Source organism: Halichoerus grypus, chromosome X, assembly GCF_964656455.1.
Source record: "Halichoerus grypus chromosome X, mHalGry1.hap1.1, whole genome shotgun sequence".
NCBI classification, from domain to species: domain Eukaryota; kingdom Metazoa; phylum Chordata; class Mammalia; order Carnivora; family Phocidae; genus Halichoerus; species Halichoerus grypus.
In genome coordinates this window covers 115,336,581-115,361,459 of record NC_135727.1, presented here as the reverse complement: position 1 = coordinate 115,361,459, position 24,879 = coordinate 115,336,581, and the positions used below count along the sequence as shown (strand labels likewise).

Genomic DNA, 24,879 nt, shown 5'->3' with positions numbered 1-24,879 from the left:
AATCCTGAGAAAAATAAAGCATTGGAAACATTTTGTAGAAAAACTATTGGTTTGGGTCAATTTTGTGTGAGAATGTTGAAATACAATATACTTACATGATGCAAATAGGTAAGCACTTTTGGACTGTTTAGTGTGCCAAATACTTTGAAATCGTCAGTTGCCCACCCTTCTAAGTTGGAAGAGGTAATATGTTCTTTGTGAGACAGAGGGTTATTCTGCAAGTAAACAGTCTCTCAACTCAAGTGTTATAGGTGGACATATGGTTGCATTGATCTAAAAATGCTTAACTGACTGAGACATCTAGAAAGTGGGAAAATAATTATTCTGGTCAAAGGTTAATTTGTTGCACTGCAATACTTGGCACCAAGAAGTACATTCTAATCATTTTTTTGGTGCCACAATTGTGTATCAAGTCCAGCAGTGGGTGTGCAGTTGATTGTATGACAGTGGCAGGCTGCTAAAATGCTATTTTAGCTGGGTCCAGCTTGTAGTTATTATAATGATTTGACACCTCTCCCCAAATTTAGTGTCAGAAAAGTTGAAATCTCATTTCTGAGGAAGAGTATCTGAGGTATGGGAATTGTGCTTTCTGAATATCATTTGTTTAAGTTAATTTTAGAACAGAAGCCACATAGTTATTCCAGTTGTATCAACTTGATCCAAATGCTTATAAAGTGGTCATGATCACACACAATGTTTCTGGAATTTTTTTGTTGTTGTTGATGTGGGGGTCCCTTTGAAAAGTGATGAAGGAAAGATTATATTAGTTTGTACAGATCTTAGATTCTATCACTGTTTGGTGATTTTGGGGGGGTGCCATTTCTCTTTATTACATTTTCCCTCCTATTTATAAAATAGTGATAATCCACATTCATGAAACTCTATAAATTTTCTAAGACACCGTCTTCTCAGTGTAATTTCTATAGTGTAAACTAGAACATACCTTACTTGACAAAGTTCCTTTCTCTGAACTTTTTTTGGTGAGTTGTTTGACTACAAAATTAAGACTATAATGTACCTGTTCTTTTTCTCCTTCTGGTCCCACAGCATGCACTCTTACATTCCTCCCTGCAATCACTTTCCACTTACCACTCAGGATATTCTGATAAAAATGCAAAACTGATTATACTCATTTCCCCTACTTTCCAAGCACCAAAGCCCTCCTCCCAAGACAGAGGCTAGGGAGATGGATGGCCTTTGTCTAATAGCTAATTGGAAAATTTCAAGAGGTAATTTCAAGATTTAACCAGGTCTTTGTGTAGCTGAGTGGTCATTAAGAGGTATATGGCTTAGTAATGGGCCATTTCTTATTCTTGGCAGGCTCAAGAAGGTACAATTTGAGAGAAGGGGATAATAGAAAGGAAATAACACTGCTTTGCATAATTATGTACTGTACTAACTCCTTTGTGAGAGATGTGACCTTGTAAATTATGGAACCTTAGGGAATTATTGCCTTTTCCTTCTCATGGGGCTTGTTTGTACTGTCTCTACCAAATAGCATTTGTCCTCTGAAGACTATGGGTGAGCATATGTGGGTACACATAAGTATGTGTTCTAACAGTTAACCATTGAGCAATCAGAAAAGTAGAGATTTGTATGCAACTCATGCTGGTGAGAGGAGCTCAAATTAGAATATAAGAGTGGTGCCAATACACACCTAGATGTTTCTATGGGAGGCAAAATGTCAGAGATTACTACGGATTGTCCTGCTGGACTCTAGATCATGGTTATAGATCGAATAGCTCAGATTTAGGGAAATTGGTGGGAGCAGAGAGATATATCCTGAGCTGAGAACAAAACATGCGTGCACTGGAAAGCTGTCCTGAAAGTTCAATAAAGATTTGCAAAATGGATATTAGAAGAAGGTTCTCTTGAAGAGGAAGTGGATCTGAGAATATGGGTTTGGAATTTGGACACCTCCCCACATACATACTGGTGCTTTCTCTTTGGTTATATAGGTAAACATATTTGTTGTGCTCTTTTAGATTTTTTTCTTTCCTACTCCACTGTAATTCTCAGCCATTAAAGGAATTCTAATATCCATACAGATTTAAAGGGTGAAACTATTAGGATAAATGGAGAGAATGAAAGAGGAAACTGTGTCCTGCCTCATTTCTCTCTCACTGGGGCCATATGAAGGTGCTGCAGCCCATCAGGGAATTCTGCCTAATGTCCAAGCTTCAACTGCAATGGAGTGAGCAGGAGTGAGGCAGCATAGAGAGATAAGCTGCAATTTACAACACTGAGGAAACTTGTATGTGGAAAATTCAGAGGCCAAATCAGAAAAGCTTTCCCCTCTCCCCAAACTGCAGAGGAAGTGAATGCTTACTGAAGATGTCAACTGCCATTTGCATTGCTGATTTTGTTACTGTCCTGATTACAGTCTTTGAATAGCTTCCTATTGCCCTTAGAAAAATGGACAAAATATTTAGAGTTGTGTACAAGGCCTTACAGGATGGTGCCCCCGCCTTCCTTTCCCTCCACCTCTTCTAGATACTCTAAAAAATCATTTTCTTTACCTTAGGACCTTCACACTGACATCCTTTTTCTCCCCTTTCAGTAGACTAACTCCTTCGTAGCCTTTAGGTCCCCACTTAGAAGCAGTTCTGCAGCATCCAAAGATTTAGAACCACTGTGTTTACATTTTAATTTTTTACATGTAATTTTTAAATTTCTTCTTTGATTTTTTGGTTGACCCATTCATTATTTAGTAATAAAAAAGAACTAAAGATACATATAGATTGAAAGTGAGGGGATGGAGAAACATTTATCATGCAAATGGATGTGAAAAGAAAGCCAGGTAGCAATATTTATATCAGAGAAAATTGACTTTAAAACAAAGAGACGAAGAAGGAAACTATATAATCGTAAAGGGATGCACTTAACATGGGAGCACCCAAATACATAAAGCAGCTATTAACAAACATAAAGGAAGTAATTGATAGTAATACAATAATAGTGGGGCACTTTAACACTCCACTTACATCAATGGATAGATCAACCAAATTAGAAAATCAAAAAGAAAACAGTGGCTTTGAATGACACTGGACCAGATGGCACTAACATATATTCAGAATGTTCCACCCTAAAACAGTAGAATACACATTCTTCTCAAGTTTATGTGGAATGTTATGCAGAACAAATAACATATGAGGTCACAAAGCAGTCTCAAAAAATTCAAAAAGATTGAAGCCATACAATGCACCTTGTCTAACTACAATGCTATGAAACTAGAAATCAACCACAACAAAAAGTCTGGAAAGAACACAAATACATGGAGGTTAAATAACATGCTACTAAATGATGAATGCGTGAACCAAGAAATCAAAGAGGAAATCAAAAAATACATGGCAATAAGTGAAAATGAAAACAAAATGACCCAAAATTTTGGGGACACATCACAAGCTGTTCTAAGAGGGAAATGTATAGCAATACAGGCCTACCTCAAGAAGCAAGAAAAATCTCAAATAAACAACCTAATCTTATAGCTAAAGGAGCTAGAAGAACAAACAAAACCCAAAACCTGCAGAAGGAAGGAAGTAATGATAATTAGACCAGAAATAAACGAAATAGAAACTAGGAAAACAAAACAGTAGAACAAAATCAATGAAACCAAGAGCTGGTTCTTTGAAAAAGACAACATAATTGATAAACCTTCAGCCAGACTGATAAAAAAAAAAAAAAAAAAAAAGAAAAAAGGGAGAGGACTCAAATAAACAGAATCACAAATGAAAGAGAAGAAACTGCAACTGACACCACAGAAATACAGAGGATCATAAAAGAATATTTTCAAAAATTATATGCCAATAAACTGGACAACCTAATAGAAATAGAAAAATTGCTAGAAATATATGATTTCCTGAAAGTGAATCAGGAGGAAATAGAAAATTTGGAGACCAATTACCAGCAATGAAATTGAATTAGTCATCAGAAAACTCCCCACAAACAAAAGTCCAGAACCAGATGGCTTCACAGGTGAATTCTGTCAAACATTTAAAGAAGAGTTAATTATGGAACATAAACAATAGCATGGAGGACATTAGGAGAAGGAAGGGGAAAATGAAGGGGGGAAATCAGAGGGGGAGATGAACCACAAGAGACTATGGACTCAGAGAAACAAACCGAGGGTTTTAGAGGGGAGGGGGGTGGGGGGATGGGTTAGCCCAGTGATGGGTATTGAGGAAGACACGTATTGCATGGAGCACTGGGTGTTATATGCAAACAATGAATCATGGAACACTACATCAAAAACTAATGATGTACTGTATGGTGACTAACATAATATAATAAAACATATATAGATAGTAAAACTACAGTAATGGAAAAAAAATAAAGAAAAGTTAAGACCTATTCTTCTCAAACTATTCCAAAAAATAGGAGGGAAAACTTCCAAATTCATTCTATGAGGCCAGCAGTACCCTGACTCAAAAACCAGATAAAGACACCACTAAAAAAGAGAACTACAGGCCAATATCCTTGGTGGACACAGATGCAAAATCCTCAACAAAATACCAGCAAACTGAATTCAACAATACATTAAAAAGAATTAATCACCACAATCAAGTGGAATTTATCCCTGGGATACAAGGGTGGTTCAATATTCACAAATCAATCAATGTGCTTCATCACATCAATAAGAGAAAGAATAAAAACCATATGATCATTTCAGTAGATGCAGAAAAAGCATTTGACAAAGTCCAGCATCCACCCATGATAAAAACTGTCAACAAAGTAGGTTTAGAGGGACCGTACTTTAACATAATAAAGGCTTTATAGGCAAAACCTACAGCTAACATCATCCTTAATAGGGAAAAACTGAGACCTTTTCCCCTTAGGTCAGGAACAAGATAAGGATGTCCACTCTCACTGCTTTTATTCAATATTGGACGTGAAGTCATAGCCACAGCAATCAGACAACAAAAAGAAATAAAAGGCATCCAAATTGGTAAGAAAGAAGTAAAACTGTCACTATTTGCAGATGACATGATACTATATACAGAAAACCCTAAAGACTACAAAAAAAAAAAACACTACTAGAACTGAAAAATGAATTCAGTAAAGTCACAAGATAAAAAAATCAATGTACAGAAACGTTTGCACTTCTATACACCAATAATGAAGCAGCAGGAAGAGAAATTAAGAAAAAATCCCATTTACAATTGCACCAAAATAAAATAGCTAGGAATAAACTTAACCAAAGAGGTGAAAACTATACTCTGAAAACTAATAGAACACTGATGAAAGAAATTGAAGATGACACAAAGAAATGGAAAGATATTTCATGCTCATGGATTGGAAGAATATTGTTAAACTGTCTATGCTACCTAAAGCAATCTACAGGTTTAATGCAATCCCTATCAAAATACCAACAACATTTTTACAGAACTAGAACAAACAATCCTCCAATTTGTAAGGAACTACAAAAGACCCTGAATAATCAAAGCAATATTGAAAAAGCAGAGCAAATTGGAGGTATCACAATCCCAGATTTCAAGTTATACCACAAAGCTGTAGTAATCAAAACAGTATGGTATTGGCACAAAAATAGATACACAGATCAATAAAACAGGACAGAGAACCCAGAAATAAACCCAAAATTACATTGTCAATCAATATCTGACAAAAGAGCCAAGACTATGCAATGAGAAAAAGACAGTGTCTTCAACAAATTGTGCTGAGAAAACTGGACAGCTACATGGGAATGAATGAAATTGGACCACTTTTTTACACCATTCACAAATGTAAACTCAAAATGGATCAAAGACCTAAATGTGAGATCTGAAACCAGAAAAATCCTAGAAGAGAGCACAGGCAGTGTTTTTCTGTCTACATAGACCATAGCAACATTTTTCTAGATACGTCTTCTGAGGCAAGGGAAACAAAAGCAAAAATAAACTGTTGGGACTACATTGAAATAAAAAGCTTTTGCACAGCAAAGGAAATGATCAGCAAAATTAAAAACAAACCTACTGAATGGGGGAAGGTATCTGCAAATTACATATCCAATAAAGAGTTAGTACCCAATATGTATAAACAACTTGTACAACTCAGCTCCAAAAAAACCAAATAGTCCAATTAAAAAAATGGGCAGAAGACATGCACAGAATTTTCTCTGAAGAAGACATATACATGCCCAACAGACATATGAAAAGAAGCTCAACATCACTAATCATAGGGAAATGCAAATCAAAACCACAATGAGCTATCACCTTACACCTGTCAGAATGGCTAAACTCAAAAACACAAGAAACAAACATTGGTGAATACGTGGAGTAATAGGAACCCTTGTGCACTGTTGGTGGGAATGCAAATTAGTGCAGCCACTGTGGAGGTTAGTATGGAGGTTCCTGAAAAAATAAAAAACAGAATTGCCCTAATTCCACTACTGGGTATTTACCCAAAAAATATGAAAACAATAATTTGAGTAGGTATGTGCACCCCGATGTTTATTGCAACATTATTTACAATAGCCAAATTATGGATATATAGAGTAATATATATATATTATTCAGCCATGAGAAAGAATGAAGTCTTGCTATTTGCAACAACATGGATGGATCTAGAGGGTATAATGCTAAATAAAATAAATCATTCAGAGAAGAAAGGCAAACACCATATCATTTCACTCATACATGGAATTCATGAAACAAAACAAATGTACAAAGAAAAAAAGAGAGAAACCAAAACACAGGACTCTTAAATTTAGAGAACCAACTGATGGTTGCCAGAAGTGAGGTAGGTGGGAGAGATGGGTCAAACAGGTGAAGGGGATTAAGAGTACACTTATCTTTATGAGCAGTGAGTAATGTATAAAATTGTTGAATTACTATATTGTACACCTGAAACTAATATAACACTGTACATTAATTATACTGGAATAAAAAATAAAATTTTTTTTAAAAAGAAGAAACAATAAACAAAAATTTAGTGATAATAAAGGTTCACAAATAGGGTTTGAGATAATAAATAGATGTTGTTTTAAGCTGTTATGTGATCATTTATTAAACACCAAGGAAAAATAATAAAGCATTCCATTCATTCATTAAAAATTAATAAATAAAATAAAACTTCCAACTCTGATTGTGTTTTTTTCCATTCTCTCCTTTAGTTCTGTAAGGTATTTTTTCCCTCATATAGTAAAGCTCTGTTATTAGATGGCTGCACATTTAGGATTGTTATGCCTTCTCAATATATAGACTATTTTTCTTTTAAAATGTTTCTTTATTCCTGGTAACACCTGTAGTTTACTTTGTCTTGGAGAAGTCTACTTCATGTGATATCAGTACAGCCTCACCAGCTTTCCTATGCTTGTCACTTTTGGTTTATCTTTATTTTTTTTCACGGCCAAAAGTCTGAGAAGAGATGCTTAACTTACCCTATAAAATTTGTTGAGAAGTAACCCCTAGTAGCTCTGATTTTATTTTATTTTTTAAAGGTTTTATTTATTTATTTGAGAGAGAGGGAGAGAGAGAACGAGTGGGGGGGGCAGAGGGAGAAGAAGCAGACTACCTACTGAGCAGGGAACCCAACGTGGGGCTTGATCCCAGGACCCTGAGGTCATGACCTGAGCAGACACTTAACTGACTGAGCCACCCAGGCACCCCAGAGTAGCTCCCATTTTAAATGGTGCTAGCGAAGTCTTCAGAACATCATAGAATTTTCTTTCCACTGCATGCAACTGAGCTTTCCATTCAGCACCTCTCTTAGGCTATGCCAAGCCTTAAGATGGTGACTAGTTACCTGACGGTACCTGAATGACATTTCATTTCAATAATGTAATCTTCTCATCAAGATTTAAAGCAAATCTATATGAATAATGTATGGATGGTTTATGGTGAGATTTAGCACCACAAAATGAGGCATCACAGAATATTCCTTTCTGTTCCTAGTTATTTTGAACAAAACTCTTACTATGATTTGGGGACATTGGTGCCCAAGAAAGTAACTTCAAGAGGTCCTAGAAGAGGAAAATTTCAACATGCATGCATACTTTGAATAATGGATAACAATGTTTTGGATGGTAGGTCACTTGAGAATGATGGTTTCCTTCTGCTTAGGCTAAGATAGCTTGAAGTTAGATCTGCTGCAACATGACTGATGATGTGGCATTGTAGTACAGTTTGTCTACAATTTATATTCTTATTGATGCATAGCCACAGTGGGACTCTGAATTGTGATGACAGCTTTATATGTAAAAAAAAAAAATTTCTCAGGAAGTTAAATGAGAATGCACTATCTATTCACGAGGCTTCAATTGGTGCTAAACATCCTATTCACAAATAGAATCTATAAGCCTAGTGACAAGTAAGACACAACAGGCTGTAGAAGAAATTCTGACATACGTCCCCAGTTGTATGGGTGAAAGAAGAATGGTTAGAAGCATAAGCACTGGAATTAGACAGAAAGGTTTACAGTCTAGTTGCGTGCCCTTAAGCATGTTTCTTAATCTAAGATTCAGTTTTCCTATCTGTAAAATAGAGATGATAATGGTATCTGACAGGTTTTTGGTGAGGATTAAAAGAGATAATCCATTTAAAACATTTAGCACAGTCCCTGACACATGGTAAACATGCAAAAATCTGTAGTTATGACTTTTATCATCATCATCATCATCATCATCATTATTATTACTAGTACTGTTTTAATGGTCTAATCACCAATGGCATCATTAAAGGAACTTCTACTTCCAGGAAAAAGAAAATGAACACAGAAAGAATGTATGAGATGAAAGAAAGAATGCTGAGCATGTAAAATGGTCAACACATAGGTAAAATTAAGCATGTATTGATATCAATAGTATATAATTTTCAGGGTTAAAATTCAAAATAGAATTATGTGATTGTATGGTCAATGAAAGCATAGAAGTTGTGAGTAGAGAGTGATTAGTTTTAAGGTACTTTAATTATTTGGGAAGATAACATTATTTATTTACTTTAGACTTGATAAATAAGCATAAGAAAAATTCTAGGGCAATCACAAAAAATAGAAAGAGTATATTTTCCAATCTAGTAAAAGTTAAAAATTTGGAATAAAAGCAAAAATAAAATTCAATCAATGCATAAGGAGGTAAGAAAGGAGAACTTGAAGGCATTATGCCTCTGTGTACTACTGCAGCCAGATGGACAAGATACTCAATAAAGTTTACATTTTTTTTTGATAGAGTAGGAAAATGTTGAGTAAGTTGGCTTGGTTCTGAAGTTCAAGAATGAAATGACTTATATAATCTAAATATCTGGTTCATGTGAAAATTAGAACACAGGCAATGATGTCTTGCTCCACAAGTTCTCCTTCACCTACCCCTCTGAACTGGACACATTTTGCTTTGAGGGAATCAGACTAAACTGAATTGGATCCAACTGAACGTGAAGTAGCCCAGAAGGTCTGGCTACCCTGAAGCTAGAAAATCTCACACTCTTAGATCCTCTGTATATTAGGAGTTACTATTAAGATCCTGACTACAACCAACTCCTAATTCTACCCCTAGAGAAGATCTAAATTATTTCTTGTCAGATTTCCAGATCTTTCCAAGTTAGCAGACAGGTGGTGAGCTAAGATCCCCTAGTTTCCCACTAGAATGTAAACCATGAGAATGGGAATTTTTGTTTCATTCACTGTCATATTCCCAGTCTTTGGAAAAGTGCCTGACACATAGTGGGTTCTCAATAAATAGTTGCCCAATCAATAATTTAATGAATGATACAGTTAGCATCCTGTCTGTGAAATGTGACACCATGGGATGCTAGAGCTAAAAGGGTCATAGAAAACATCTTATCCAATACCAGTAGTTTACTTTGCCAAAAAGTTGGCTAACATGGTGTCCCTGGAAGAGTTCAATCTATACAATTGTTCTGATGACCACATGGACAATGAAGCCTCACTCATGTGTTTCTCCAGCCCAGGCCTATCTTTGGAGCACCAGACCCATGCATAGAAATGTTACTGACATTTCTAGTTAGATTCCCAGAGACACCTAAACACAACATTCCAATCAGGCTCACTAGCTCCTGCTTTTGAGGGTAATGATTATAAAACTGATTATAGCATAGTTGATCAACTATACACCAAATCAATTTTTTTCATTTTGGCTTCAAGGGTAGTACCTGCTCATGCCCAGAAAGTTTGGCCTATTTAAATCTTATTTATATTCCAGCCCATATTTCCTAATCTAATCTGTATTCCCCCTGGTCCTAGTGTTTTATTTTTTATTTATTTAACTACTTTTTTTCCTGTGTATTTTATGCAAGCCACTTCAAGTCCTTTATGGTATTCAATAGACTATAAACAAAAGTGATGATCTCTTCCTACAAATTTGTTCCCCTTCTTGTATTCTCTATTCTGGTTTTTCCAGCCATCTCCTTTTCTGGCTCTATCATAAGAGCTTCCCTATTGGTATTCCTGTCTTTCTTGAGTCTTTCCCATACCTGGTTTCTATTCCATAAATTTGCCAGAGAAAAAGCTTTCTAAAATACATCCTTGGTGATATTCCTTGCCTGTTCTAATTCCTTCATTAATGATCCTCCACTCCCTAGGAATGAAATCTAGATTCCATTGCATGAAAGTCAAGGCCAACCTCTGAAGATGGCCTCTGAGTGCTTCTCCTCCCACTCTTCAGTTGGATAGATCAAATTCCTTGCACCTGCCAGGAATACCCTATGCAGTTCTACATCTATATACCTCCACAAAAGCTGTCTTCTATAAGCCCTGCTTTGACTAATCAAGTTCTGTAACCTTCAGGACTCAGTTCAAGAGTAACTAATATCTCTTGGGGAGTCTTCCCTACCCACTTTATGCTATTTTTTTATAGAACCCATGCACTTTCTACTTTACTTTGATATAGCCCTTATCCCACGGTTGTGCATCTATTTATGTCCAGCCTTTTCTATTGTTCTATAAGTTCCTCAATCACACTGTTTTCCACTCACAGTTTTCCCCCAGAGCACCTAGGGCATTGCCTGGCACCTAGGAGGTGATCAATAAATTAATACTGATCACAATAGCAATATTTATGGAAATGTACTATGGCCCAAGCACTATTCTCCCCATAATAACCCTAGGAGATAGGTATTATTATTAAACCTATTTTGTAGATAAACTGAAGCAAAGATATAAGTAACTTGCCCAAGGTCACACAGTAAGTCCTGGGGCAAGGATTCAAACCCTACAACGTGGCTGCAGAGCCACTGCTCTTAAACACAAGGAGATACCCATAAAGAAAATGATTCAAAATGAAGAAAACAGAGTCACAGAGAATTTAAGGGACAATAATAAAACAGTGGTAAATATTCTAAGAGAGACACAGTTTAATTTTAAAGATCAATGATGTTGTTGGATGATAGTTGATAGTAGGCTCCAAGTTCTGACTCTGCCAGAGTAATTAGTAGTTCTGATCATTGTGTTATTAGCAGACTTCTTCAGGAACTCCACTAAAAATTAATCTTTTATTTTTAAAATTTTTAAAAAGATTTTATTTATTTATTTGACAGAGGGAGAGAGAGAGAGAGAGAACACAAGCAGGGGGAGTGGGAGAGGGAGAAGCAGGCTATCCACCAAGCAGGGAGCCCAATGCGGGGCTCGATCCCAGGACCCTGGGATCATCACCTGAGCCGAAGGCAGACGCTTAATGACTGAGCCACCCAGGCACCCCTAAGTAAGTCTTTTTTTAGATTTTTTATTTATTTGTCAGAGCAAGCGAGCATAAGCAGGGGGAGCAGCAGGCAGGGGGAGAAGCAGGCTCCCCACTGAGCAAGGAGCCTGATGTGGGGCTGAAGCCCGATGCGGGGCTCGATTCCAGGACCCCGGGATCATGACCCAAGCCGAAGGCAGACGCTTAACCAACTGAGCCACCCAGGTGTCCCTAAAAATGAAATAAATCTTAATAGAATTTTAGTTTAGGTTTCAATGGAACCCCTAAATGACAGCCACAAGGGAACATGCTTTCTTCAGGCTCTAAGTCTGCACCTGAATTGTGGCAAGTGTGTTTATACATATCACTTAATCTTTAATCTCTTGAACATGTTATGAACTATTTGCATTATTTTGGGTCTTTTGAGAAACAGATGCCAAGAGAGGATTAAATGTTCAAGAAATGTGTTAGGGGACATGCCTACAAGAAAATGGAGATGCAGCTGGGAGAGGCTGGAAGAGATTGCAAAGCAGGTCTGAACCCAAGGGAAGGACAGTGGGAAGGAAGAAAGTTTGGGTAGAAGCAACTTAGTCTGCAATGCAGTTCTAAGAGAGTCTGGCAATACCATAAAGGAGTCCGTGAGCCTAAGTCACCCATAAGAGGAGTCCTGCATTTTCCAGAATGTGCTTGCTTTAGTACCTTTGCTGTACAAAGTCATTAGCTGGGAGCAGCCCTGCCAAGCTGTCATTGGCTGGGAAGTGTGGTTTTGGAGCAGAATGAAGAAAGATTTCATAATGCAGCAGCTAGGGCTGCCAGTCAATTGAGCACCCCAGAGTAGAAGATCCAAGAGGCATTCTCATGGCCACCACATTATTTCATTCGCCTACTGTCTATGAAATCAGTTAAAGTCTTTGTTAAGTTTTGCTCTTCAGTCACAAAAGTGACTTACTATCCCTATTTTTCCAACCATCACAGGTTTTTAAAATTTTGGTGAAAGGGAAAAAATATTATAATATTGCTTTTATTCATAATACATTAAAATCAAAATAACTGACTTTACAAAGGACAAAAGAACCACTATTTCAGAAATTTAATTTGTGTGCCTTTAGGTAAGTTACTTAATATATCTTCATACTATGTTATTGGATTTCTATTTAAGTGAAATTATTAAATGAGAATTTGCCTCTAACAGTTACTAAAGTGGAGGAGATAGATGAGAGAATGGATGGAGAACATTGGGAACCAACTGCTTTCATAAACACCAAGGTAAATGTCAGCACTCTGCTTCTAAACCAGACCATCTTTTGAGACTTGTCTTCATCTCCCTTTCTCTAATCCCATATTTTATTTTAATATTTTCCAATGAAAATATATACATGTAAAAATTAAAATCATGCTATAATTACTATTTTGTAATATAATTTTTCATTTCTCTATTATGAGTATTTTTCTATTGAGTAAATATGAATATAAGTCATCATTTTTGATGGCTGCATGGTAGTCATGCTTTGTATTGTGTACTCAAAAATATTGGGAACAATTTCCTAATGTAAGACATTGAGACATTTAGTTTGCATCTGGTTCTTCACTATTTATAAATAATGCAGTAAAATATCTTTACAAATATGTCTTTTTAACTTGTCTGATTAATTCTTTAAGATTAATTCCTCAAAATAGAATTGCTGGATCAAAGAGTATGAAATTGTTTAAGGAATGTGTAGGATATAAATAAATTACATTAAAGTTATGCCTTGAGTGGTGGTCAATATCAGCAAGAAAAAGCTTAGTTTGAACTGTAGATTTCCCATTTTTTGAGGAATCCAAAGGATTTAGGGCTGCCTTATGTCATTCCAAATAATGGTCTCTTCTTCCCTTTTGGTGGCACCAGGAGAGGATTCTCAGAACCTCAAGTAGATATGCTTCCTCTTCAGGGTAGTACTAGAATGCTAGGGAAGAATAGAGGTGTAGAAGTATAAATGTGACCATGGGAAAAGGAGACAAAAGATTGGGGGAACAGAGAAAGATAAGATGAGGTCTCCAAGATGCCACCTGAAGCAGATTCTGTATATACTAAAAGATAATCCAAAGTAAATGAACATTTTACACCTCCTGGACTCTGTGTTTCTATGACCATATAATAGATAAATAGGGTTTTTTTCCTATTGATTGTTACTGAGCTAAGCTGCCAGACATAAAAAGCATAACAAAAATATTACAGATTGTACAAGACACTGGCTATTTGTTCACCAATCCATGTTCTCTTCCTCCTGGTCACATGACTAAACTACATTTCCCAGAATCTCTTGTAATTTAATTCTGGCCAATGGAATGTGAGGAGAAGTGATGTATTCTACACCAGCCTCACTCCCAAATCTTCCCATTGTTTTCCATGCTCTTTTCCTTTGTCTGATTCTGGAGCCACAGGATAGAAGAAGTCATTGGTCAATTATACTCCCTGCAGCTGAAGATCTGAAAGGTATATTCTCATAGCTACCATAAGAGAAAATGGGGGGGGGGCATTCTTAGCAATTCACTAGGTCAGCAGGTGTAAATGAGAACTGCTCTGGTCAAAAAAGGACATAAGGACACTTTCTCCATGACCCACCCTTTAGAAACACAATGGTTAAGAACATGAGCTTTGTAATCATGATATGATATGGAAGCAGTTTTCAAACTAGCCCCGCTAATTTAACTATCCCTGGTTCCTTGGGCAACCTAGTTAATCTCACTAAATTTCAGTTTACTCACTGGTAAAATGGGAATAAAACTAATATAACTATTGCCAATTTGTTTTGTGAAGAAAAAAATTATATACATGAAGCCATTAATATAAAAATGGCTCAATCAATGAAATATTTTTCTAGTTTATTTGAAGAGATCATGTACACTAAAAAATATTGTCCATGTCTTCCAACTCCAATTTACATCATGCAACCAGCCCATGAGGTGTCAGCATTGAAGATTGAGGATTGGATAATGACAGACAGACCTCTTAATCAGAAATAACTGTCTAGAAGAGTTGAGATTTGAACAATTAGAATGGCATTGTTTAAGGAGAATGATTAGCTCTTTAACAAGACTGGCACTGATAGATTCTCTAAGTTAGGTCAGAATTATTTTTTAGCCTGATACAAAAGCCACTAATTGGCATTTTAATAAGACCCTTCCTTCCCCTTCCCATGCCTGAGCATAAGAGACAGCACTTCTTGAACCTACAGAGTATAGAAAATTGCTTCAAAGAGTAGGCATTTTTACTCCTCTTGCAACAATACACAGAAACAAAATTAATGGAATTAGGTAAACTCCATATATTAAGGATACAGGTTATAAACTAGTCAGATATGTCCGGGGTATTTTTTTTTTTTTTTTGCTAATATGCATTAATTCAAAGAAAACACTTAAAACTCTTAATGCTTTTAATTTACAAGATTTCTTTTGGCAATAATGTTATAGTTAAGCCTACTCTGTAAACATATATCCACCATGCTACTAAACCTGACAGGTTCTTACAATCATAATTAGCTAAGAATGCCCTTTTTGAACTTGGGTTAATTCCAGTTATTAATTTACCCCCTGGAGAGTAAATCTGCCAAACATTCTCATTACCTGTTCTTCTGAACAAGTAATTTACCCACTGGCATTGGCAGCACTCTCTCTACCAGCTTTTGGCCTCTTCTTTCCCAATGATCCAGATGTGTCTCATGACAGGAATTTTTTTTCTCCAAGCAAGACTTTTTTATTAGTCTCTTTTTAAAAATAGACATGAGATAAAATTCACATACCATACAATCCACCCATTTAAAGTGTACAATAAATGGCATTTAGTATATTCACAGAGTTGTGCATCCATCACCACAGTCAACTTTAGAACATTTTCATCAGTCCAAAAAGAAATATTGTACTAAATAGGATTTACTGACATTTCATATACATGGAATCATACAAGATATGGTCTTTTGTGACTGGCTTCTTTCACTTAGTATAAGTGCTTTCAAGGTTCATCCACGTTGTAACATGTACAAGTACTTCATTTCTTTTTACTACTTAATAATATTCCATTGTGTGGAAAGGCCACATTTTATTCAACCATTCGTTAGTTGAGGGACATTTGGGTTGTTTCCACTTTTTGGCTTTTATGAATAATGCTGCTTTGAACATTTGGGTCCAAGTTTTTGTGTGAGGATATGTTTTCATTTCTCCTAAGTATATACCTAGGACTAGAATTGCTAAGTCATATGGTAACTCTAAGTTTAACCATTTAAAGAACTGCTGGACTGCTTTCCAAAGTGGCTGAAACATTTTACATTTCATGTATTTTGGATTACAAAATCCTCTCTCCATCAACCCTCAGTTTGTTCTCTATCTTCAAGAGTCTCTTATGGTTTGTTTCCCTCTCTCTTTTTTCCCTCTCGCGGATGTTCTGTTTTGATTCTTAAATTCTACATATGAGTAATATCATATGATATTTGTCTTTCTCTGACTTATTTCACTTAGCATAATACACTCTAGATCCATCGATATCTTTGCAAATGGCAAGATTTTGTTCTTTTTGATGGCTAATATTCCATTGTGTATATATACCACATCTTCTTTATCCACTCATCAGTCAATGTACATTTGGGTTCTTTCCATAATTTGACTATTGCAGATAGTGCTGCTATAAACATTCGGGTGCATGTGTCCCTTTGAGTAAGTATTTTTATATCCTTTGGGTAAATACCTAGTAGTGTGGGGTGGCTGGGTGGCTCAGTCGTTAAACGTCAGCCTTCGGCTCAGGTCATGATCCCAGGGTCCTGGGATCGAGCCCCACATCGGGCTCCCTGCTCAGTGGGAAGCCTGTTTCTCCCTCTCCCACTCCCCCTGCTTGTGTTTCCTCTCTCGCTGTGTCTCTCTCTGTCAAATAAATAAATAAAATCTTTAAAAAATACCTAGTAGTGCAATTGCTTGGATCATAGGGTAGTTGTATTTTCAACTTTTTGAGGAACCTCCATACTGTTTTCCAGAGTGGCTGCACCAGTTTGCATTCCCACCAACAGTGCAAGAGGGTTCCCCTTTCTCTGCATCCTTGCCAACATCTGTTGTTTCCTCTGTTGTTAATTTTAGACATTCTGACGGGTGTGAGGTGGTATTTCATTGTGGTTTTGGTTTGTATTTCCCTGATGATGAGTGATGGTGAGCATCTTTTCATGTGTCTATTAGCCATCAGGATGTCTTCGTTGGGAAACTGTCTTTTCATGTCTTCTGCCCATTTCTTATCTGGATTGTTTTTTGTGTTGAGTTTAATAAGTTCTTTATAGATTTTGGATACTACCATTTATCAGATATGTCATTTGCAAATATCTTCTCCCATTCTGTAGGCTATTTTTTAGTTTTGTTGTTTCCTTTGCTGTGCAAAAGCTTTTTATTTTGATGAAGTCCCAATAGTTCATTTTTGCTTTTGTTTCCTTTGCCTCTGGTGACATGTCTAGTAAGAAGTTGCTATGGCTGAGGTCATAGAGGTTGCTGCATGTGTTCTTTTCTAGGATTTTCATAGATTCCTGTCTCACATTTAAGTGTTTTATCCATTTTGAATTTATTTTGGTGTATGGGTTAAGAAAGTGGCCTAGTTTCATTCTTTTTCATGTTGCTGTCCAGTTTTCCCAACACCATTTGTTGAAGAAACTGTCTTTTTTTCCCATTGGCTATTCTTTCCTGCCTTGTTGAAGATTAGTTGACCATAGAGTTCTGGGTCCATTTATGGGATTTCTATTCTGTTTCATTGATCTATGTGTCTGTTTTTGTGCCAGTACCATACTGTCTTGATTACTACAGCTTTGTAATATAGCTTGAAGTCTGGAATCATGATGTCTCCAGCTTTGCTTTTCTTTTTCACAATTGCTATGGCTATTCACATTCTTTTGTGGTTCCATACAAATTTTAGGATCATTTGTTCTAGCTCTGTGAAAAATGCTGGTGGTATTTTAATAGGGATTGCATTGAATGTGTAGATTGCTTTCGGTAGTATAGACATTTTAACAATGTTTGTTTTCCCAATTCATGAGCATGGAATGTTTTCTATTTCTTTGTACCCTCCTCAATTTCTTTCATAAGTGTTCTATAGTTTTCAGAGTACAGATCTTTTACCTCTTTGGTTAGGTTCATTCCTAGGTATCTTATGCTTTTAGGTGCAATTGTAAATGGGAATAATTCCTTGATTTCTCTTTCTGCTGCCTCATTATTGGTGTATAGAAATGCAACAGATTTCTGAACATTGATTTTATACCCTGTGATTTGCTGAATTCATGTATTAGTTCTAGCCATTTTTTGGTGGAGTCTTTTGGGTTTTCTATATAGAGTGTCATGTAATCTGCAAGGAGTGAAAGTTTGACTTCTTCCTTGCTGACTTGGATGTCTGTTATTTCTTTTTGTTGTCTGATTGCTGAAGCTGACTTCCAGGACCATTAAATACCCATGGTGAGAGTGGATATCCCTGTCTTGTTCCTGACCTTGGAGTAAAAGCTCTCAGTTTTTCCCCATTAGGGATGATATTAGCTGTGGGTTTTTCATAGATGGCCTTTATTATGTTGAGGTATGTTTGTTGAGGGTTTTTATCAAGACTGGATGTTGTACTTTGTCAAATGCTTTTTCTGCATCTATTGAGAGGATTTTATGATTCTTATCCTTTCTTTTATCAATGGGGTGTATCACGTGATTGACTTGCAAATACTGAACCAGCCCTGCAGCCCAGGAATAAATCTCATTTGATTGTGGTGAATAATTCTTTTAATGTACTGTTGGATTTGATTTGCTAGTATCTTGTTGAGAATTTTTGCATCTATTTTCATTAGGCATATGAGCCTGTAATTCTCCTTTTTAGTGGGGTCTTTGTCTGGTTTTGGAATCAAGGCAATGCTGGCCTCATAGAAGGAGTTTCAAAGTTTTCCTTCCATTTCTATTTTTTGGAACAGTTTGAGAAGGACAGGAATTAACACTTCTTTAAATGTCTGGTAGAATTCCCCTGGGAAGCCATCTGGTCCTGGACTTTTGTTTGTTGGGAGATTTTTGATTACTGATTCAATTTCTTTGCTGGTTATGGGTCTGTTCAAATTTTCTATTTCTCCTTATTTCAGTTTTAGTAGTTTGTATGTGTCTAGGAATTTGTCCATTTCCTCCAGATTACCCAGTTTGTTGGTAAATTATTTTTCATAATATTCTCTTATAAATATTTGTATTTCTGTGGTGTTGGTGGTGATCTCTCCTATTTCATTCATGATTTTATTTATTTGGGACCTTGCTCTTTTCTTTTTGATAAATCTGGCTAAGGGTTTATCAATTATATTTATCTTTCAAAGAATCAGCTCTTAGTTTCTTTGATCTGTTCTACTCATTTTTTCCTATATTGTTTATTTCTGCTCTAATCTTTATTATTTCCCTTCTTCTGTTGGCTATAGACTTTATTTGCTGTTCCTTTTCTAGATCCTTTACGTGTAAGGTTAGGTTGTGTATTTGAGACGTTTCTTGCTTCTTGAGATAGACCTGTATTGCAATATACTTCACTCTTAAGATTGCCTTTGCTGCATCCCAAAGGTTTTGAACTGTCATGTTTTCATTTTCGCTTGATTCCATGTATTTTTTTATTTCTTCTTTGATTTCCTGGATGACCCATTCATTCTTTAGTACCATGTTGTTTAACCTCCTGTGTTTGTGGCCTTCCCAAATTATTTCTTGTGGCTGACTTCAAATTTCAAAGCATTGTGTCTGAAAATATGCACGGTATGATCTCAATCTTTTTGTACTTGTTGAGGCCTTATTTGTGATCCAGTATGTGATCTATTCTAGAGAATGTTCCATGTGCACTTGAAAAGAATGTGTATTCTGCTGCTTTAGGATGAAATGTTCTGAATATATCTGTTAAGTCCATCTGGTCCAGTATGTCATTCAAAGCCATTGTTTCCTTGTTGATTTTCTGCTTAGATGATTTGTCCATTGCTGTAAGTGGGGTGTTAAAGTCCCCTACTATTTTTGTATTATTATCAAAGAGTTTCTTTAAGGTGTTTTTAATTGATTTATATATTTGGCTGCTCCCAAGTTAGGGGCACAAATATTTACAATTGTTAGACCTTCTTGATGGATAGACCCCTTAATTATGATATAGTGCCCTCTTCATCTCTTGTTAGAGTGTTTGGTTTGAAATTTAGTTTGTCTAATATAAGTATGGCTGCTCTGGCTTTCTTTTGACATCCATTAGCATGATAGACGGTTCTCCATCCCTTCACTTTCAATCTGCTGGTATCTTTGGGTCTAAAATGAATCTCTTGTAGGCAGAATATGCATGGATTTGTTTTTTTATCCATTCTGATACCTTATGTCTTCTGATTGGAGCATATAGTCCATTTACATTCAGCATGATTATTGAAAGATATGAATTTAGTGCCATTGTGTTACTGGTAGAGTTGGTTTCTGGTGATGTTTTCTATTTCTTTCTAGTCTTTGTTGCTTTTGGTATTTTTTCCCCACTCAAAGAGATCCCTTAATATTTCTTGCAGGGCTGGTTAGGTGGTCATGAACTACTTCTGCTTTTGTCTGGGAAACTCTTTATCTCTCCTTCTATTTTGAATGACAGCCTTGCTGGACAAAGGATTCTTGGCTGCATATTTTTCCCATTCAGCACATTGAATATATCCTGCCATTCTCTTCTGGCCTGCCAAGCTTCTGTAGACAGATCTGCTACAAACCTGATCTGTCTTCCCTTGTAGGTTAAGGACTTTTTTCCCCTTGCTGCTTTCAGGATTCTTTCATTGTCTGTGTATTTGGAGAATTTGACTATGATATGCTTTGACAATGGCCAGTTTTTGTTTAATTTAATGGGAGTTCTCTGTGCTTCTTGTGTTTTGATGTCCATGCCCTTCCCCAGATTAAGGAAGTTTTCAGCTCTAATTAGCTCAAATAAAACTGCTGTTCCTTTATCTCTCTCTTCATCTTCTGTGACTAGTATGATATGAATGTTATTATGTTTTAATAAGTCACTGAGTTCCCTAAGTCTACCTTCGTGGTCTATTATTTGTTTCCCTCTTTTTTCAGCTTCATCATTTTCCATAACTTTATCTTCTGCATCACTGATCCTTCCACTGCTTCATCCATCCTGTTGTTATGGCATCCATTCAGGTTTACATCTTGATTGTAGCATTTTTAATTTCAGCGTGACTAGATTTTAGTTCTTTTATCTCTGCAGTAAGAGATTCTCTAGTGTCTTCTATGCTGTATTCAAGCACAGCTAGTATCCTTATAATTGTTTTAAATTCTAGTTCAGACATCTTACTTCTATCTGTATTGATTAAATCTCTGGCCATTAGTTCTACTTCTTGTTTTTTCTTTTGGGGTGAATTCCTCCTTCTTGTCATTTCATCCAGAAAAAAAATTTAAAAACTCCATAAAACAAAAAAACACCTAGATCCTGTGTGTGTTTTGGTCTGCTTGTTAAGAAAAGTTAGATCCAAAAATAAAAATAAAAAATAAAATAAAAAATATATGAAAAATATATGTAAATAAAATTTTTAAAAATAATTTAAAAATTTAAAAAGGAACTAAAAAATAAAAAATAATAAAAACAAAAAAAATAAAAAGGAAGCTAGATCTTATTTCTCCTAGAGCTGAAGCTCTGCAGCATTCTATGATCAGTAGACTTGGTGTGTGCAAGGTGTTTATACTGTTCTTCTGATGGAGGGGGCCTGTTGCAGTGATTCTCAAGAGGGCGTGGCCTAATGGAGATGTGCCTGCAGGGCACAGCTGGGCAGGGCTTGGTGTAAGTGGCTCTGGCCACCACTAGGTGGCCCTGTTCTGCTCCCTGAAGACTTACAAGCTGAAGGGCAGGGTGAAAATGATGGCGCCCTGCTCTCTAACCCAGAGCTGAGAGTTCTTGCCCACCACTCTTCAGGAAGCTCTCACAAAAGAGCAATCACCCCTCTTGTGTTCCCAGCTTCTCAGATCCCTCCCTTCACCCTGCCTATGTCCAAGCTGTTTTATCTCAGGTGCGTGGTTAGGTTTTAAAACTCCAAATTTTAGGGACTCCAGCAGCGCTGGCCTGCCCTGATCCTCTGGGGGAGGGTGTCACTGCACTTTTGCTGTTTGCCGCCTGTGCCAGGAAAGTGGTCCCACGACCCCGCAGTGGTTCATAGTTTATGGCAGGGCAGAGCATAGAGCCGGCACCCAGGTTTGCTGCCCTCAGCTGGAGTCCCTGCCCCTATGTCTGGGAACAGTACAGCACATTGGCAGCACCCATTCTTGTGACCCAGGGGATCTTCAGACCATGCTTTCCACTCCCAGGTCTCTGCCCTCCTTCCCCAATGGAACACCTTTAAGCCAGGCATGACCCTGGTGGTGGCAGACTTCTAAAACTTCAGATTTTGCACTTCCCCACTTATAATACCTTGTGGTGGTCTCCCTAAGCCGGGCTCCCTCCCCTCTGTCCCTCTACTAATGCAGAACCAATCTTCAACTAAACAGTCTGGAGTGAGCACTGTACTCTGGAGACACTCTCTTAATAAGGACTTCCAGGATCATTCTGAGCAGCAACATATTGCAGACCAACAAAAGGCAGCTTTGCAGCATGCACATGTACACTCATCTGGATAATTCATAACTCAAGACTCTGCCTTTGGGAATCTTATTCATCCCATCTTACCTTGCCTTGACCCAGAATGAAGAAAAGATTTCTAACAAAATTGACTGTAATGTCAGATGCCAAAGCTACCATCATTTAGTGCTATACAAACTGTGACTTTCAGAATTTTGGTGAACTTTTTATACTTTTTGCTTCTTTAAAAGAAAGGCATGTGTAAGTCAAAGCAGAAAAGGAGGGTCACCAAGAGGATGAGAGTTTTGGGAGCTGTATTATCTGAGGAACTGATGATGCTACTTGTGACTGTTTTGGAACACAGTTTGATTTTTGAACCCAAATCAGACTCTGAATTGGATGATCACATAAATTTACTCCTCACCCCCCAACTAGGTGGATTGAATATATCATTGTCCACAGTAGACTTTCATGAACCATTTACAGTACTTAACTTTAAAGAAATGATGGTGCTTTTAAAAGTGTGAACCAATAGGCTTAAATAAGTTACATTCATAGTTGCTGTTTGTAGAATTGCTATCAGTGTACCTTTTGTGTTTATAGTCAACTTGTCGTCCTGAAATATTCTTTAACTCATAACTAACTCCCTTATTCTCCATTTTCAAAGAAAATCTGAGATAAGACTAAGTTACCAACTATTCTTAAACATCTTTTATAAACCTGTGCTATTATAAATTATGTGACTAAATGCGATTAAAAACAATAAGAATTTTTTTTATTATCATCAAAATATTGTTTAATATTTTAAAAAAAGTCTCAAAAGTGCCTAATCTGCTTTGACACTATATTCACTGCTTGTCACAAATGAAGAGCTTCCACCCCAGGCACCACTCACAAGCGGACTCCTTCGGTTGCTCTTGGTGGGGTGGGCACTCTGGAGGACATGTGGTTCACCGTGGTGTCATTCATATTAGCCAGTGGGTGAGGCGGAACTATATTTGCAAGGTCAAGTGGTTTCTCTGGTTGCTCAGGAAAAACAGGATGCAGGGGTTCTCTGGTGGGTACGCACCCCAAAGATTTACTAATTGCATGGCTCAGCTTCTTTGCGGGGGATTTCCAAGAGGAGTGCTCCTTCATCTGGTGTTGGTTGCTGTGAGGGCTGCTGACATGGCCACACCAAAAGCAGTTTTGGCAGAGCTGGTAGTTGTGGCACTGCTGGCATTGGTACTGGAAACCCATCATACTCTCACAGTGGCAGTAGGCACACTCCACTGGATGGAAGACATTCTCAACATGGGTGAGCCTCTGCATGAGAGGTAGCCAGACAAGGCACTGGGGAACCAGAAAACATAGTTCTTATCTCCCCTAAATCAACTCCGCACCTCCTATCTTCCAGAAGGTGGTTGCTTTTCTACTTATAGACTTGCAGTTTTGTTCTCTCAGTCTGAGGACTGATTGATTTCTTGGGTGTTCGGAATGATTTGATAATTATCTATCTGTGTTCAAGGGATGAGGCAAGCTTAGGATCCCCCTACTCCTCTGCCATCTTAACTGCTTCTGAAGTGATATCTCATTGTGGTTTTAATTTGTATCATCCTGATGGCTAGTGATTTTGAGCATTTTTCCATGTGCTTATTGTCCATTTGTATATCTTCATTGGAAAAATGTCTATTTAGATTATTTGCTCATTTTTAGATTGGGTTATTTGTCTCTTATTAAGTTGCAAGAGTTTTTAAAAAATATACCTTAAGTTTCTTTTATCAGATATATGATTTGCAAAATTATTTTACCATCCTGCTGGTTGCCTTTTCATTTTTTAATAGTGTCTTTTAAAGCACAAATGATTTTAATTTTGACGATGTCTAATTGATCTATGTTTTTCTTTTGTTGCTTGTTTTTGATATTATATCTTGCCTAAGCTAAGATCTCAAATATTAATACCTGTTTTCTTCTGAGAATGTTATAGTTTCAGCTCTTACAGTTAAGTCTTTGATCCATTTTGTGGGATGCCTGGGTGGCTCAGTCGGTTAAGCATCTGCCTTGGGCTCAGGTCATGATCCCAGGGTCCTGGGATTGAGCCCCACATTAGGCTCCCTGCTCAGCAGAGAGCCGGCTTCTCTCTCTCCCTCTGTTGCTCCCCCTGCTTGTGCTCTCTCTCTCTGTCTCTCTCTGTCAAATAAATAAATAAAATCTTTAAAAAAAGTCTTTGATCCATTTTGAGTTAATTTTTATATATGATGTGAAGTAGAGCTCTAACTTCATTATTATGCATGTAGATATTCAATTGTCTCAGCACGATTTGTTGAAAAGACTATTGCTTCCCCTACTGGATTGTCTTGACACTCCTGTCAAAAGTCAGTTAACTGTAAATGTAAGGGTTTATTTCTCAACTTTAAATTCTATTCCATTGATCTATCAGTCTATCCTTATGCCAGTACTACACTTTGTTAGTTATTGTTGCTGAGCAGTAAATTTTGAAATTGGGTGATGTGAATCATCCAAATTTGCTCTTCCTTTTCAAGATTGTTTTGACTATTTGGGGTCCCTCTCATTTCCCCATGAATTTTAGGATGAGCTTATTAAATTCTGCAAAGAAGTTGGCTGGGGTTTTGATAGGGATTGCATTGAATCTGTAGATCAGTTTGTGGTGTACTGTCATCTTAACCATTCATGAGCATGAAATGTCTTTCCATTTATTTAGATC

General features: G+C 36.9%; 1 long non-coding RNA gene and 1 pseudogene across 4 annotated transcripts in view; one reads left to right on the top strand and one right to left on the bottom strand.

Annotated features, from left to right (window-relative positions):
* Window positions 1–24,879, bottom strand: part of LOC144380556 (uncharacterized) — a 945,783-nt gene that overhangs the window by 526,613 nt on the left and 394,291 nt on the right. The gene's annotated exons all lie outside the window — the stretch shown is intronic.
* Window positions 22,079–22,303, top strand: LOC144380581 (SOSS complex subunit C pseudogene; annotated as a pseudogene).